Below are 16,214 nucleotides of genomic sequence, written 5' to 3' on the forward strand. Positions count from 1 at the left end.
TTTGCTAGAGATTTCATTAGTACTAGTTAAATGTCAGTCAGAAGGAAAAGCGTAACTATTGCTATTGCATTTAAGAATTTTAATTTTAACTCTTATTTACTTTTAGATTGAGTCTTTTATGTTAGGTGCTGAGTTTCTAACCTAGTGTTGATTCACTTGGCTGTGTAGGAGTTATGTAAAATTATCCAACTGATATAAGCCAGGTGTTCACAGTTCTTTATGCACCAGGGACTACCCTGGAAGCGTTCCGAGAGTAGGTGTGTGTGACCTATAGCAAGCATGACAAAGACGCGCGTGGGTCTATTTTCAGTGTCCTCGAGGCAAGCTGTTGCCACAAATTTACCCACCACCTCGAAGTTCCCCTGCCCTCCAACCTCAGTGACATTCCCTCTTCCCAATCACCAGGGAGAACCTTTGGCAAGAGCAGATCCACCACCCCTTCCTGCATGGATGCGGAGAGTTCACAGGAGCCCTCCTGCTCTTCTACTCTGAGGCCCCTTGCTGCTGCTGGTGTTGCCTCCTATACCCCTAGCTGGCCCGAGTGGTGTGAAGCACCTGGAACCTGAGAAACTGGTGGTGGTTTTTAACTTCAACTCTATATGTCACAGGAAACAAAACGTTTGCCATCTTCAACAGAGTTGTTTTAAAAAAAAAACTCTCACTTTCTTTTTCTCTGTTTTCTAATTTATGTTCTTGGGAGAAGAAATGGGTTAAAAACCAACTAAAAACTGTAGGGAGAGGGAAAGGAGCCTCATTGGGAGGCCTCATAGAGAGGGTCATCAACGTTAGTCTTAGGACAAGGTTGGTGCAGCCAGAAGAAATGATTTGTGGGGGCAGGGGGTGCAGCAGTGATCATGGAGCTGACACATGGCCCGATCTTAGCAGGTGTCCCCTTGCTCTGGCAGCCACCCATCCTGTGCCGCCCCTCACAGCTCAATGCCTTCCCGGGATGGCAGCTCAGGGATGAGTTCAGGAAGGACAAACAATTGTATGGGTTGAACTGTATCCCCTTAAAATTCATATGTAGAAGTCCTACCCCTGGTATATGAGAATACAGCCTTACATGGAAATAGAGTCATTGTAGAAGCAATTAAGATGACATCATCCTGGAGTAGGGCGGGCAAATTATCCAATATTACTGTTTAAAAAGGGGAAATTTGGTGAGAGACACCCACAGGAAAAACCACTATGTGAACGTTGGAATTATGCTGCCAAGGGACTGTGGGAGCTGGGAGAGAGACCTGGGACATATAGTCTCCTATAGCCATCAGAGGGGGTAAAGCCTAGTCAACACCTTGATATTGGATTTCTAGTCTTCAGAACTGTGAGAAAATAGATTTCTGTTGCTTAAGTCACTCAGTCTATGATGATATATTAAGCCAGGCCAAGAAAATGAATACAACAATATAGCAATGGTGGGGCTGTTCCAGGTCTTGAGTAGAATCTACTGAAGGTGTGCTGGCTGGATGCAGCTAAGAGGTGGGCATCAGCTAACCTAAACACCTTGAATAAAACATGTGTATTGATATAGACATGTAAAAAAATAAATAAAAACAGATGATAGCAATTTCTAAGAAATACAATGAAAATAATAACCGCTAAAGTTATGTTCTATAAACAAATGATTAAAAAACTGTGGTCACCCTTGGGTTTCGTTATCTCTAGCTACCAGGTTAATTGTAGGAGCTAAACACTCTAGGCCACCTCCTTTATAATTTAGTTCAACCAGCATATGTTAACTTGAGTGTATGCCAAGAATGCTAAGCAATGGTAGAAGAATAAAGCATCAGACTCAATCCCAGTCCTCAGGTAGCTTGTTATACAGTAACAAATAAGACAGATTTCTGGAAGAATCTTTCAGTTATTAACCTATAGGGGATTCTATCCACTTATACTGAGCAATGTTTAAGACTCTTAGTTACAGGTAATGTAACGTACTGCTGGCTTAAACCAACCAACCAACCAATCAACTCACTCATCCTTGGGTGATTCCAGGGTTAAAATATGACCTACATTTGGTTCTCCAGAGAAACCAAATTAACAGGAGACAGAGAAGGCTTAAGAGCAGTTGGGGGAAGGGATGGAGGCAGAGAGGGTGAGGTGGAAGGGGCTCACATAGCATTTCTACGTTATAGTCTTGAAAATTCCTTCTTGGGAAACCTGAAGGCCTTTGTACTTTAAGGCCTTCAACTGATTGGATGAAATGATCCCCATCATGTTTTACACCAAATCTACTGACTTAAATGTTAACCACATCTTACAAGATACCATCACGTAAACATCTAGACTGGCATTTGCCAAACAACTATACCATTTTCTGGGTAAGTTGATACAGAAAGTGAACTGCCACAGGTGGAGTGGAATCCACAGAACACCCCCACATCACCAGGAAATCACCCCACCCATCTTCCTCGGTAGTGGCTTTACTGACCCATTCTCCAGCACATGTTCCACCAGAACCAATCGCTGTGGCTAAGGGAATACAACGCCCTGGTTGGACTGAGGATGGGGGAGGCTGCTGTGTTACAGAAGGCCTTGAGTAAGGAAAGAAGAAGGGAGAAAAGAGAGACACTTGGGAGCAAGGAAGGGCTCTTGGACGTGCAGTCCTTGGTGCTCCTGCTGCTGGCTATGAGCAGCGCTACCAGTGGGCACACCAGAGGCTTTACATCACATTAGCGCGATCTAAGCTGCCTTCGAATCTCTTGAAATTTTCCTTGAGGAAATTTTCATTTCTCTCACTCATTGATTTTAATCTGTAATTTCTGTTCCTCTGAGCACAGAATTGTTTTTAATTATAAATGCATGACATTTAAAATTATTTAAATACAAATATTTTTACACCAAGGGGTGTGGAATGTGGGGTGTGGGATGTGGGGATGGAAGCAATGAATTTTTTCCTGTGCAGAAACCCTGCTGGAAAAATATTTTCCCTTAGTCATCGTTCTGAAAATCATCTCTTCTCAGGGATGCTTGTTATTTAACATTAAATGGAATTGGCATTTTGAGCGTTTTGAATAATTTAGCTGGGCTCATTTCAGTGATTGCATAATGGTTGTAAATGGGTCAAGGTCCCTGTCATTTTGGAGAATTAACAAATGTATTTGTTTATTGGCCCTTGCTCACTTGCTTCCCCACACTCATCTTCTGCTTACACCCAATGGCTGCTACCCCCACTGTTGGAAGCTATGTTAGGACAGGGACTATCTTTTATTAGTACTCCCCAGTGTGGTCTCTGACATCTAGTTTATAATGCATCTGCGTGCATGAACTGACACTGAACACCAGCTTCTGGGAAGCCGGGGCATTGAGGAAGGTAGAGAGCGCCCATATAGTTCTGTGATTGCTCAGAGAACAAAGCTCCTTTAGAACAAAGTCAACAATGTTGTAACAACAAAAACAGCTTTACAAATTTCTACATGCACAGCTGCCATTGTTGGCAGCTGCACACAACAAAAATCTTACATGCAACTAATGTCTGTCAAATATTGGAAACCAACACTACGCAAAATCTGAAGTGTTTTCCATATCCCCACTCTTCACCTTTTTTTTTAACTTCTTTTTAAAGTAACTCTCTCAATCTCTGCTTCCCTTTTCCACATTCGAATCTCTCCTTTTCACTCCTTCCTTCTTATCAAAATGGGCAGGGACATTGTTTTAATAATTTTTACTTATAAATTAAGCAGTAGATTATAATGATTTATTTTCTCTATTGTAAAATGAAAGAATATGTTATACTCTGAAAGGAAATCCAGGTGTGAATAAATGAATGGGGACCTTGCTCTCTAAGGGCTAGAGGTCCACTGGGGCTGCAGTCAGTCAGTGGAGGGAAATCTTGTCAGAGGAAACATGAGCAAAGGGACAGAAGTCAAAGAGGGTTTGACAGGAAGGCATAAATGACAAGTCATCTGGTTCAGCTGTAACTTTGGCATGTGTAGGAGGGGGTGAGTAGAAACCAGGAGGCTGGAAAGATAAGCAGGTGGCAAAATCCTCAGGGGCAAGTGGGTGGAGAAAGTGCAGGCTGAGGTTCTTCTAGCTCAGTAAATCTCAACTGCGTTTGCATATTGGAATCACTGGGAGCTCTTGAAAATACCAGAGTCTAGGTCCCAAGACAATTACATATAAATCACGATGGGTGGAATGAAGCATCATTTTTTCAAAGCTCCCAAAGTGGATCTAACAAGAAGCTGAAACTGAGAATTGCTATAATCTAGCCCCTGAAATCACACCAACCCCAAATTTGCATGGGAAGGTAACGTTATAATTATGGATCTTTAAAATGAGGAAGAAACAGAAAGCACATCTGCTTTTACCCCTGTATTTTTGTAATTAATTACTTTCTTATTGTGGTCAAATTTCATTAAATTGATCATTTTAACCATTTCCAAATGTACTGTTCAGTAGCATTAAGTACATTTACATTGTTGTGCGATCAACATCACCATCCATCTTAGATTATTTTTTCTATTTTTATAGTTTTAAATTTTTTCCCTATTTATTACTCTCACTATATTTGACATCATTGTTCATTTTTGTACAGTTTGCTTTGTCCTCTCAGGTATAGTCCCCCAAAAATTCCCACCACCAAGTCCTGTGAACCATCACCATAGTCTCGTGTGCTCTTCCAGCCCGTTTTAATCCCTCTCTTTACCCCACCCCTGCTGAATGTCTCTGATTTATAATTGCCTGCTAGTTTTGTCTTCCCCCCCACCCGATCCCTTATTTAATTCCCCTATATTCCTCTCATAACTGAAACCATGGATATTTTTCTTTTTCCTTCTGACTTGTTTCACTGAGCATAATTCCCTCCAGCTCCATTCATGTTGCTGCAAATGGCATGAGTTTATCTTTTTGATTGCTGCATAGTATTCCATCGTGTATACATACCACATCTTCTTGATCCGGTCATGTTTTTGGACATTTAGGTTGTTTCCATATCTTAGCTATTATAAATAGTGCTACAATAAACACAGGGGGGCAGGTCTCCTTTTGCATTAATGTCTTTGTGTCCTTTGGGTAGATTCATGGGAGTAGAATTGCTGGGTCATATGGTAGCTCCATCTTTAATAATTTAGTAACACAGCTTTCCATAGTGGTTGGATCAGTCTGCATTCCCACCAGGAGTACAAGAGAGTTTCTTTTTCTCCACATCCTCACCAGCATTTGTTGTTGCCAGTTCTTTTAATATGTGCCATTCTCACTGGTGTAAGGTGGTATCTCATTGTGTTTTGATTTTCATTTCCCTGATTATAAGGGATATTGAACATTTTTTCAATACCTGTTGGCTATTTGCATTTCCTCTTTGGAGAAGTGTCTTTTTAGTTCTTTTGTCCATCTTTTGACTGGATTGTTTCCTTTGTTTTTGTTGAGTCATGTGAATTCTTTGTAGATCTTTGAAATCAGTCCCTTATCAGTTGTCTGGTGTGCAAATATTTTCTCCCAATCAGTAGGTGTCTCTTTGTTTTAGTTATTGTCTCTCTTGCTGTACTCATAATCTTTTTAAAAATTTTTAAATTATTTTTTAAAGATTTATTTATTCATGCATACAAGAGCTAGAGTACAGGCCAGAGATACGGGGGGCGAGGGGTGAGAGGATTCACCAGAGACAGAGTGGGGAACAGAACAGGCAGACTGACTGAAACACACTGCTGAGGGGAGCAGCGGGAGGGACAGGAGAGATCTGCCTTGCCATGTGGGTTGCTCCCTGGCCAGCCAGGGATCGAACTCGTGCTACAGAGGCTGTGGATTGCTTCATAGTGCTTAACCCCTTGTGCCACCAGGGATGCCTTCATAAGCTTTTTAGTTTGATGTAATTCCAGCTGTTTATCTTTCCCTTCACTTTCTTTGCTTTGGGGGAATGAATCTTCAAAGATGTTTCTGAGTATATGTGTCACAACAATCTTATTCAGCCCTAGTCAACATAAGTTGATTATTCAATGTAGGTTGATTCCAGATCTCAGCTATTGTGAACAATGCTATTAATACAGGAGTGCATAAATCTTTCCATAATAGTGTTTTTATATTCTTCAGATAAATACCTAGAAATGGTATTTCTGGATCATATACTATTTCCATTTTTAGTTTTTTAAGGAATCTCCATTCTGTTTTTCATAGAAGTGCACCAATTTACATTTCTACCAACAGTGAATGACTGCTTCTTCTACTCCATATTCTCATGTATAGTTCTTATTTCCAGTCTTCTTGGTATAAACCATTCTTACAGGGAACAGGTGATTTCTTACCACAGTTTTCATTTGCATTTCCCTTACAAAATGTGATGTTGAATATTTTTTTATGTACTTGTTGGCATTCTGCATGTATTTTTTGGAAGAGTGTCTATTTAGGTCTTTTACCCATTTTTTGACTGGGCTGTTTGTTGCTGTTGTTGTGAATTCATTATATATTTTGGAAACTAACCCTTGTCTAATGTGTGATATGGAAATAACTTCTCCTAGTGCACATGTTGTCTTTTTGCATGTGTGGCAGTTTTTCTGGCTATACAAAAGATTTAGTTTGATATAATCCCGCTGTTTATTTTTGCTTTTGTTTCCCTTGCCATTGGAGTTGAGTTCCCAAACACATCTCTGAGCTTAATGTGTCTGACTTATTTCTCTTAGTATAATGTCCCCAAGGTCCATTCATGGATAAATAAATGTAAGATTTCTGTATTTTGTGGCTAAATAATACTCCTGTGTGTGTGGGCATGTGTTCATAAATGGATGAATAGATTAAAAAAAGATGTGATATATACATATTTATCTATTCGTCCATTGATAGACAATTTGTTTCCATATATTGGCTATTATAAGTAGTGCTGCAGTGAGCATAAGGATGCATATCTTTTTGTTAGTGTTTTTGCTTTCTTTTGGATAAATACCCAAAAGTGGAATTATTGGATCACATGATAGTTCTATTTTTAATTTTTTGAGGGACCTTTTTACTATTTTCCTTAATGGCTACACTAACTTACTTTCCTAGTAATAGTGCACGAGGGTTATCTTGTTATTTCTTGACTTTCATTTAATAGTTACTCTGACAGGTAAGAGGTGATATCTCATTTGTATTTCCCTGATAAGCAATGCTATTAAAAACCTTTTAATGTGCCTGTTAGACATATGTTTTCTTTAGGAAAATGTCTATTCAGTTACTCTGGCCATTTTTTTTTTTTTAAGATTTATTTATTTATTCAAGCACTGGGTACAGTCAGAAGCACGGGAGGGTGAGAGAATTCACCAGGGCCAGAGCGGGGAGCAGAGCAGGCAGAAGGACCAAAGTACACTGCTGAGGGGAGCAGCGGGCTGCAGGAGAGGTCTGCGCGCCATGTGGGACCCTCCTCTGGTGGCCGGGGAGCAGCCGGGGATCGAACCGGCATCGCATCGGCCGCGGGCAGCTTCGCAACCCAGTGCTCAACCGCTGCGCCACCGGGGAGTTCTGGCCATTTTTAAATTGGATTGTTTTGGGGTTTTGTTGTTGTTGTGTTGTATGAATTCTTCATACATTTTGGTCATTAACCTCTTCTCAAATACGATTTGCAAACATTTTCTCCCATTCAGTATGTTGCCTTTTCATTTTGTTGACAATTTCCTTTGCAATGTGGATGCCTTTTAGTTAAATGTAGTCCCACTTGTTTATTTTTGCTTTTGTTGTTTTGCTTTTGGTATCAGATCCAAAAAATCATCACCAAATCCAATGTCAAGGAATTTGCTGCATATCTTTTCTTCCAGGACTTTTATGGTTCAGCACTATGTCCAATCTTTGATCCATTCTGAGTTGAGTTTTACGTGTGTGTGGTATAAGACAGTGATCCACTTTCATTATTCAAGAGATTGTCCTTTCCCTCACTGTTCATTATTGGCTAGACTGTCATAAGTTCATTTACCATATATGTGGTCTAGTCCTATAGTTTAAGGACACCAGTACCAGCATTTCTCCCCATTTCCATCCCACTAATTTCCACCCGTACCCCCAATTAAATTAATCCTAATAGAGAAATAAGGAATATTCACTTAGAAAAACATTTCCATTTGACTCCTATTTATGTCATTTCCATTTCTTGCTCTGACCCTACATGCATTCTCTACATCCTTGGCCTAAGAGAACACAATAATTCTCTGTGCAAATTTACTCAGACTAACTCCCCAAATGCAAATTTTCTGAAAATAACAAGATTAGGTATTTTTTTTAAGTTTTGATATTTCCTTCAGGCTAGAGCCTCATTTCTTTTAGGGCAGTCATGTGAGAGTGTAATGATTTTTTAATTTTGGCAGTACAATCATCTTTATCCTTATCACCATGATTATTGCTATTAAGTTTTTAGCATACATTTTTATGATTCAATCTTAGAAATGGTTTTTAGAGTTTCATGATCATTTCCTTAATTGTTTCCATTTATCAGGCTTTTACCATGACATTAGCTACTGTCCTTTCTTTAAAATGCCTGAAAATCAAGACTTGAATTTTATTATCTAATAGCTTAATGGAAAATCTCTATCTTGGGCAGGGGAGGGATGGGTAGACCCTATGAGACAGTTCAGAAGTTGTGCTGCCTCATCATAGAGCTAGGTCAGAAGCTAAGATCTCAGCAGGCTCTCCACTTTGCTCACAACTTATTAATGTGAAAACCCATCATGGCTTTAGCAAAACCATCTTTCCTTCCACTCATTGTTTGCTTGGTTTGACCTAAGTTACAAATTAAGTGTCCTCTCTCTTGCTCTGTCAGCTCTTTACCCTTTGCCAGGTGTTCTAAACAGTTCCTTAGTTCTCATCATCAGTTTCTGGCAGTTCCTAGACTCTCTTGAGGATAGCATGGAGGGCTACAAATATATATTTCATAGGGACTCAAAGGCACTTCATGACCAACAATCAAACTCCCTCACTGAGACCTGAAAAAGGTACAGTATTATTTTGAGTTTTTATGTATACCAATCCCTGAATGTACCCTTCATCCCTCCTCCCTTCCCTTCCACCAAGCAGGCATCATTAAATAGGACAAATCTTTGCACAAAGAGATAATTATCAATTGCCAAACTTCTAACTTGCTCTGTGATTGGGTTATAGTTTTATTAGAAAACAGAGCAAGAGTCTTCATTCTTCAAAGTATTTTTTTTAATCCTCAAATGGTAGGAGTTGGTGGAATGGAAATAAGCAAAGAAAAATTACTTTTCTATCAGTGGTAGCAAAGCTGGTTTCCAAATCAAAGAGTAGACTTAATCTTGCTATTAAGACTGAGCCACCTAGGTGTTACTTGGCTCTGAAAGGCATGTAAGTGGACTTTAACTTGTTTTCCCAAATGTTATGGTTTGCTTTTCAGATGTAATTGTCACACACACACACACACACACACACACAAATGCAATGCTTAGCAGAGCCAAACCTGGGATGCAAGCAGAGTTAGTTACAGAAAACAGAAGACGTGCTATTTCTGTTCTGCCATCTATAGGGGAGGTTCATGGAGCAGTCAAGGGAAGTGCTTATTGAGCTTTACATACTACAAGGCGTTAAAAGGAAAGTGCTAAAAGCTGAGAGTGAGAGATGAGTACTGGTTACTGGGGAAAATGGCAAGCTAATAGGCAACAGGAAGTTGGAGAACTGTCACAAACCATTCAGTTAATTCTGCAGTACTGTATCTTCCGTGACTATCCTATTTCACGTGCGCGAATAAACAAGCAAAAAATACCTGGGTGGCAAGTACTGCATTGGCTCTCGAGGCTCATATTCTTAAAGGTACCACTTAGCACCTGGCAACTTTTATGCTGTAAAATGTTAATGCTGCATTGTCATGATGCTTATCATCATCATCATCATCACCAGCAAATCAGCAATTCTTTTACCAGAGTGCCAACAAAATCCTAATTTTGCAGATGCTCTGAAAACTAAACTCTCAGTTGCACTTGATAATATCTTTTCTTCTTGGAAGTCTAAGATAGTTTTTTGCAGTTGACCTTTACTTACTTCCTGCAGCTTATTTTACATAACATCCATAGCATATGTGCTATCAGAATTCATGCACAATACATTGCATCCTAGAAGCATAAGGATAGGATGAAAGAAGCTATTATCTTTACCTACTGCGATCAGTTGTTTGCTCTCATATGGTGGGTGACAAGGAAGAATTCTTGGGGGCTAGAAATAGACACATAAAAGTTCTTTTTGCAGGGCCTCCCCTGGTGGCGCAGCGCTTGAGCGCTGGGCTACAAAGCTGCCGGCAACCCCTGCAGCTCCGGTTAGATCCCCGGCCGCTGGCGAGGGTCCCACATGGCAAGGCAGACCTCTCCTGCAGCCTGCTGCTCCCCTCAGCAGTGTATTTTGTCACTCTGCCTGTTCTGCTCCCTGCTCTGGCTCTGGTGAATTCTCTCACCCTCCCGCGTTTCTGACTGTACCCAGTGCTTGTATAAATAAATAAATAAATTTTTTTTTTTTTAAAAGTTCTTTTTGCAACATACAGCCTTTTCCAGAAAAATAGAGAATCTCTCTTTAATGGGCATTGTTTTCACATTTTGTTACAGTATCAAAAAGGACATGAAGTCCCAAAAGAATTTTCAGATCTCATTAGTTTTATCAATTCAGCTCTGCTCATCAAGGGCATTTAAAGATGCAGGGAACTTCCTGAATCTGATAAAGGTTATCTACAAGAAAATCCACAACTAGCATCATACGTGATGTTGAAAGACTGGATGCTTTCCTGCAAAGTATAGGAAAAAGATAAGGCTACTGATTCTTTCCACATCTATTCTTTCCACATTGTTCTAGATAGGAAAATAAGTCAAGAAAGAAATTGAAGGTATTCAGAATGGAAAGAAGAAAGTGAAACTATCTCTATTTGTAGATGGCTGGCTTCATATATTAAAAAATCCTAAGAACTCTAATAAAAACAGAACAAATAAGCAAGTTCAAAAGTTACAGGATACAAGATCAATATACAACTGCCAATGTATTTTTATACATTAGTCATGAACAATGAAAATGAGACTAAGAAAAAATTTCATCTCTGGTAGCATCAAAAAGAATAAAAGTAGGAATAAATTTAATAAAATAAGTATAAGAGTTGCAACACTGAAAATTTTAAAACATCATTAAAAGAAATTTAAAAAGATTCCTTTCAGTTCATGCATTAGAAAACAATATTCTTAAAATGCTGATACCTCCCCCATTGATTGACAGATTCAACATAATACATATCAAAATTCCAGCTGTCCTTTTTTGCAGAAATTGACTCACACCTTCCTTATTTCAAAACAGTAATCAAGACAATATGGTAATGGTATAAGGATAGACATAAAGATCATTGAAACAGAATTGAAGTACAGAAATAAATCCTCACACTGACTTTCTATAAGTTGTCAAGGAGACAACTAGATATCCACATGCAAAAGAATGAAGTTAGCTCCTGACCTTGCATTATATAAAATAACTACTTCAAAATGGATCACAGCTCTAATGGTAAGAGTTAAAATTAGAAAACTCTTAGAAAAAATAGAAATATTTTGTTGACCTTAGATTAGGCAATATAACACATAAAATATATCACACATTTAAAAAAGCACAAGCGAAAACAAAAAAGATAAACTAGCCATCATCAAAATTTAAAATTTTTGCCCTTCAAGAAAATGAAAAGACAACCCATTAAAGGTGACAAAATATTGTAAATCAATCAGAAAAGGAGAAAAAAGTGGCAAACACCCAAATGTCTTTCTTTGGGGGGTGATAAAAATGTGGAATTACACAACTTTGGAATATACTCAAAAGACCAAGTTGCACACTTTGAAAAGATAAATTTTTCATATGTGTATTATATCCAAGTAAACCTGTTATTTTAAAAAAGAAAAAAATAATAAAATAAACTGTATAGAAACTGATATGTGTTGATATAGGTCACCATTCTTTCCAACAGCTTCAATGTTGTCAGGTATCTGCATTTATTAGCTTGTTTAGTTGTGCTCTTTTCTTTTTCATTTCCTCAATTCAACTCATCCAGTCCAATAGATTCTCAAACATTTGCTTCCAACATATCTGAATCCTTGGCCAAGTTACCTGGATCCTGATAGGAAATCATGACCAAATTTATTTTATTGATGGATTATAGACAAGGGGCCTCTGGAGACCCAAATACTATTCCTTTTCAAACAGGATGATATCTGATGATTAAGTTGATAATAGGCTCCCATTAAAGAGTGTCATGTTAATATGCTGAAGATAATAATCAATTTAAAATTTTAAATAACTAACAGATGTAACAAAACACACACAAACATTTCAATGTACCTTGAGGAATGCCCTTTTATAGCACCATATGAACAGTATATAAAAAAAGAGAAAGAGGGGCCTCCCCGGTGGTGCAGCAGGTTGAGCGCAGCACTGTGAAGCTGTCTGCAGCCTCTGCGGCACCGGTTTGATTCCCAGCCAGCCAGGAAGATTTCCACATAGTGGGGCAGACCTCTCCTGCCTCGTCCTCTGCTCCCCTCAGCAGTGTACTTCGGTTCTTCTGCCTGTTCTACTCCCTGCTCTGTCTCTGGTGAATTCTCTCACCCTCCTGTGCCTCTGGCCTGTACCCCAGTGCTTGTATAAATAAATAAAAATCTTTAAAAAAAAAAAAAAAGAAAGAGAAAGAACTGTACCTGGGGGTACATAATGATTTTGGGTAGTTATGTGGCATCCTTCTTTTGAATTGCTCAGAATGCTTTATCATCATTTGCTCCGGCAACTGTCACAATAGCCTCGTGGGTGGGGGGTTTTGTGCTAACAGTGAAGTACAACTCCAGGTCAGACCACCAGGGGGGACAGAGTTATCGCATGGTCTAGAGTACAGGTAGGCATGCAACCCACATGGCCCATCTAACCTCTCAGCACATCTGACCAAAGTGGCATCTTCTTGGACTGGTAACCTCTCTAACCAACGATGGGTGTGAGATCCCATCTTTCTGGATTTTCCAAATGTGCTTGCCATATCCTAAACAGATGGTCAGTATCACACAATATGACTGTGTTTGATGGTAATAACTATCACGTGGCTAACACTTCCTGGAAAAAAAAAAAAAAACGGATTAGCTATTGAAAATTGGACCTCATGGTTTTTTTTTTTTTTTTTAATGATTTCCTATTTCATTTCCAGAAAAAAAAAAAGGCATGTTGAAAGTATGTAAAGAGAGTTATGAAATGGATTAGTATCTACATTTGCTATATAGCACACAGTTTGAGAATTTTAGAAGGACCTGTAAGAAATGCTTCTTTTAGATAGCAAAACCAGAGAAGCCAAGAACACTGCCCATTTCACTCATTTAACATTTTGTGTCTCAATTTGCTTTTATAAATTAAGTTTGGACTAACTGACTTCCTAGGTTCCATGCAGCAATTTCATTTGGTGGTTATGATATCTTCCCTGCTCAACTTAACACTTGGGCAGGGACATTCACGTAGGGTCCGCCTCCATCTTTTCTACCAATGTTTTCCCCAGGCTAGTGCCTAGCACATAGCATGTGTTCAAAAATAAATTTTGAATAAATGTCAACAGTATTTTGTTTAATAAGATTGTCTGACTGTGAAGCATTAAAGTTGAGGTTAAATTTATCATAATAACAACCCAGGAATATATCTGCTATACTGGTAATGTGTTTTTTTTATTTTTCCAGACTTTCATTCCCATTTACTCAGACTGACCATTCACAAAAAGGATATTGAGCTTTGAAGATTTTCAAATGCTCCTGGAAAAGGAATTTCTACAAGTGTTCACATGCTTCTCACTAAATTTTAAAAGGTTATTTATATCTATGGTATTTTTGGCTTTTAACAAATAATAGCATATTCATATTACATCAACACTTACTTCATTGTTTTTGCCTTAAAATTTCTTTTTCTAAAAAAAATTCAACCTCTTCCCTGGGTTTATTTCTCTCATCTCCATTAGTTACCAGTGCTAACCCTATTCCCCTATTCTTTTTAATGCCAATATTTCTCAAAAAGAAAACTTAAGAGGAGATGACCCATTTGTACTTAACTTTTGTTTCCAAAGATGTGCCACCCAAGAACGGGAACTTCTCATAAAATGTATAAGCTTAAGGGGCATCTGTCTCTGTCTTCAACTTGACAAAAATAATAAAGTTATGTGTTTCCTTCACACATTTAAAAGCCAGAAATAGATTTAGACGTACATTTTTCAATCACTGTGCCAACCTAATAAGCAGAGTGAAACAGATTGGAGAGGAGGGCCACCTCCACCACCCTCGCGGGCGCTCTTCCTCCTCCACCTGGACCGCCGCCTGCAGCCAACTGTTTCCCCACCCCCCAGCCCCAGCTGCTCCCCTGGCGGCTGCACACTCGCCTCTGGGGCTGTCCTGTCGCCTTGTGTTCCTGGGTGTCATTAAAATCATAGCATCACAGTATGACTTTGGACTGGCGCCTTTGACACCATGGAATTTCTGCAGATTATTTATTTCACTTTAGACTTTCCACACTTCACCATCTAGAAGGGGATGGAGAAGACACTGGGGCCAGTAGACTGTCTACTGCCATATCCAGGGCACAGTCTCCTTCTCTTAAAGCAGAGTTAAGAGGAATGTTCTAGGTGCCCAGAGAGATGGGCCTGATGGAGGAGGCCCGTCTGTTATTGCTGCTTCACCCTCCAAAGAAGGAAACTCTGAAACTTCTGAGCATATTGAGCCTAACAGTAGAACATGGTTTTAAAGAGCAATATATAGTGTACCATTTTTTCTTACGAAATATAAAATCAGTTGTGAAATACCTATTATCCCAGTCTCTGTCAATTACATGAAATATTGAGTGAAGAGTGACCCCCTGGCAGAACTGGGTAGATCAGAGGCTTTCTAGGGGCATGTTGGGAATTGAAGAGAACTGCTCATCTCAGCTTGTCCTCGTTTCTCAGACAGAAAGATGTGAACTGGGGAGCCATGATCAATGGTGTTTGGGGCTGTGTGCCCTGAAGCAGTGAAAATATCTGCAAAAATAGAGAGAGAAATAAATATGTAGAGAAAAACCAGAGCAGGAAAGGGAGACCTCATACTTTCTGGCTCTTGGTTCTAGTCGCTCACCTGATGTTCACTTCATTTATAGGTACTGACAAGTGTTTCCTAAAATACTGACTTCAGAAGTTTTCTGATAACAAAGCACAATCATAATCCTTTTATCAAGTTTAATTGCCCAACTGTCAAGAATCTAAACTACATTAGGAACCCTAAAGAAATCATGCATACCTAAGAAGTACAAGAATGGAATGTATCTGGTCCAGAATGATGCAGAGCATCATTCCTACCTGTCCCTGAGCCTGCCAACTAGCCCCTCCGCATAAAGGAATATCACCAAATATCTAGTGGACAGTTGCTTTATGCTCTGTATGATGTCAAATGCTGAAGGTCTGACCACCATCAAAGCTGCTTCCTAGGAGCTTTTGATTTAGTGTGGACATTAGAGACTGTACCAGGCTTCCCTGCTGTATACTAGTGAGAGAATTCACTCTTCCTTAACATCACTCTCAATGAAAACATCAGTGTTAAGAAATAATAATATGGGCCTCTCTGGTCTAGGAGTTAAGTCTCAGCGCTATCTCCTCTATGGCCTGAGTTCAATCCCTAGCCAGGGAGCTAACCCACATATGATGCAGCAGACCTCTCCTGTATTGCCCGCTGCTCCCCTCAGCAATATATTTCAGTAGATCCACCTGTTCTGCTCCCCACTTTCCTCTGGTGAATCCTATCACCCCCCACACCTCTGGCCTGCACCCCAGTTCTTCTATGCATAGATAAATAAATATTTTTTAAAAAGAAATGCTAAAACTACTTTGTAGATTTCTTGGCTTAGTATTTCAAAAGGGTGAGTTTGAGCATCAGTTACAAAATCTCAAGGACTTTCAAGGTGTTCGATGAGTACTGAAGCATTAAAGATGAGGAAGAAACACTGTCTCTCAAGATGCTTACATAGCCAACTAGATGAAGCAGATTACATATAACTTCCCTCTGCTGGTTGTGTGGAATGGGTTGTACAGGACATCACAAACTTTCATATGATCATGTTGAATTTTTGACCAATTTGTCTATGTTGACTACACAGCAAGGTATTTTTTGTAAAGAAAACAAATCTTATTTAGATACTGTCAGAGGGCCTCCCCGGTGGCGCAGCGGTTGAGCGCTGGGTTGCGAATCTGCCCGCGGCCTCGGAGGTGCCGGTTCGGTCCCCAGCTGCTCCCCGGCCACCGGAGGAGGGTCCCACAT

This window comes from Talpa europaea (genome assembly GCF_964194135.1).
Source record: "Talpa europaea genome assembly, chromosome: 1".
NCBI lineage: Eukaryota > Metazoa > Chordata > Mammalia > Eulipotyphla > Talpidae > Talpa > Talpa europaea.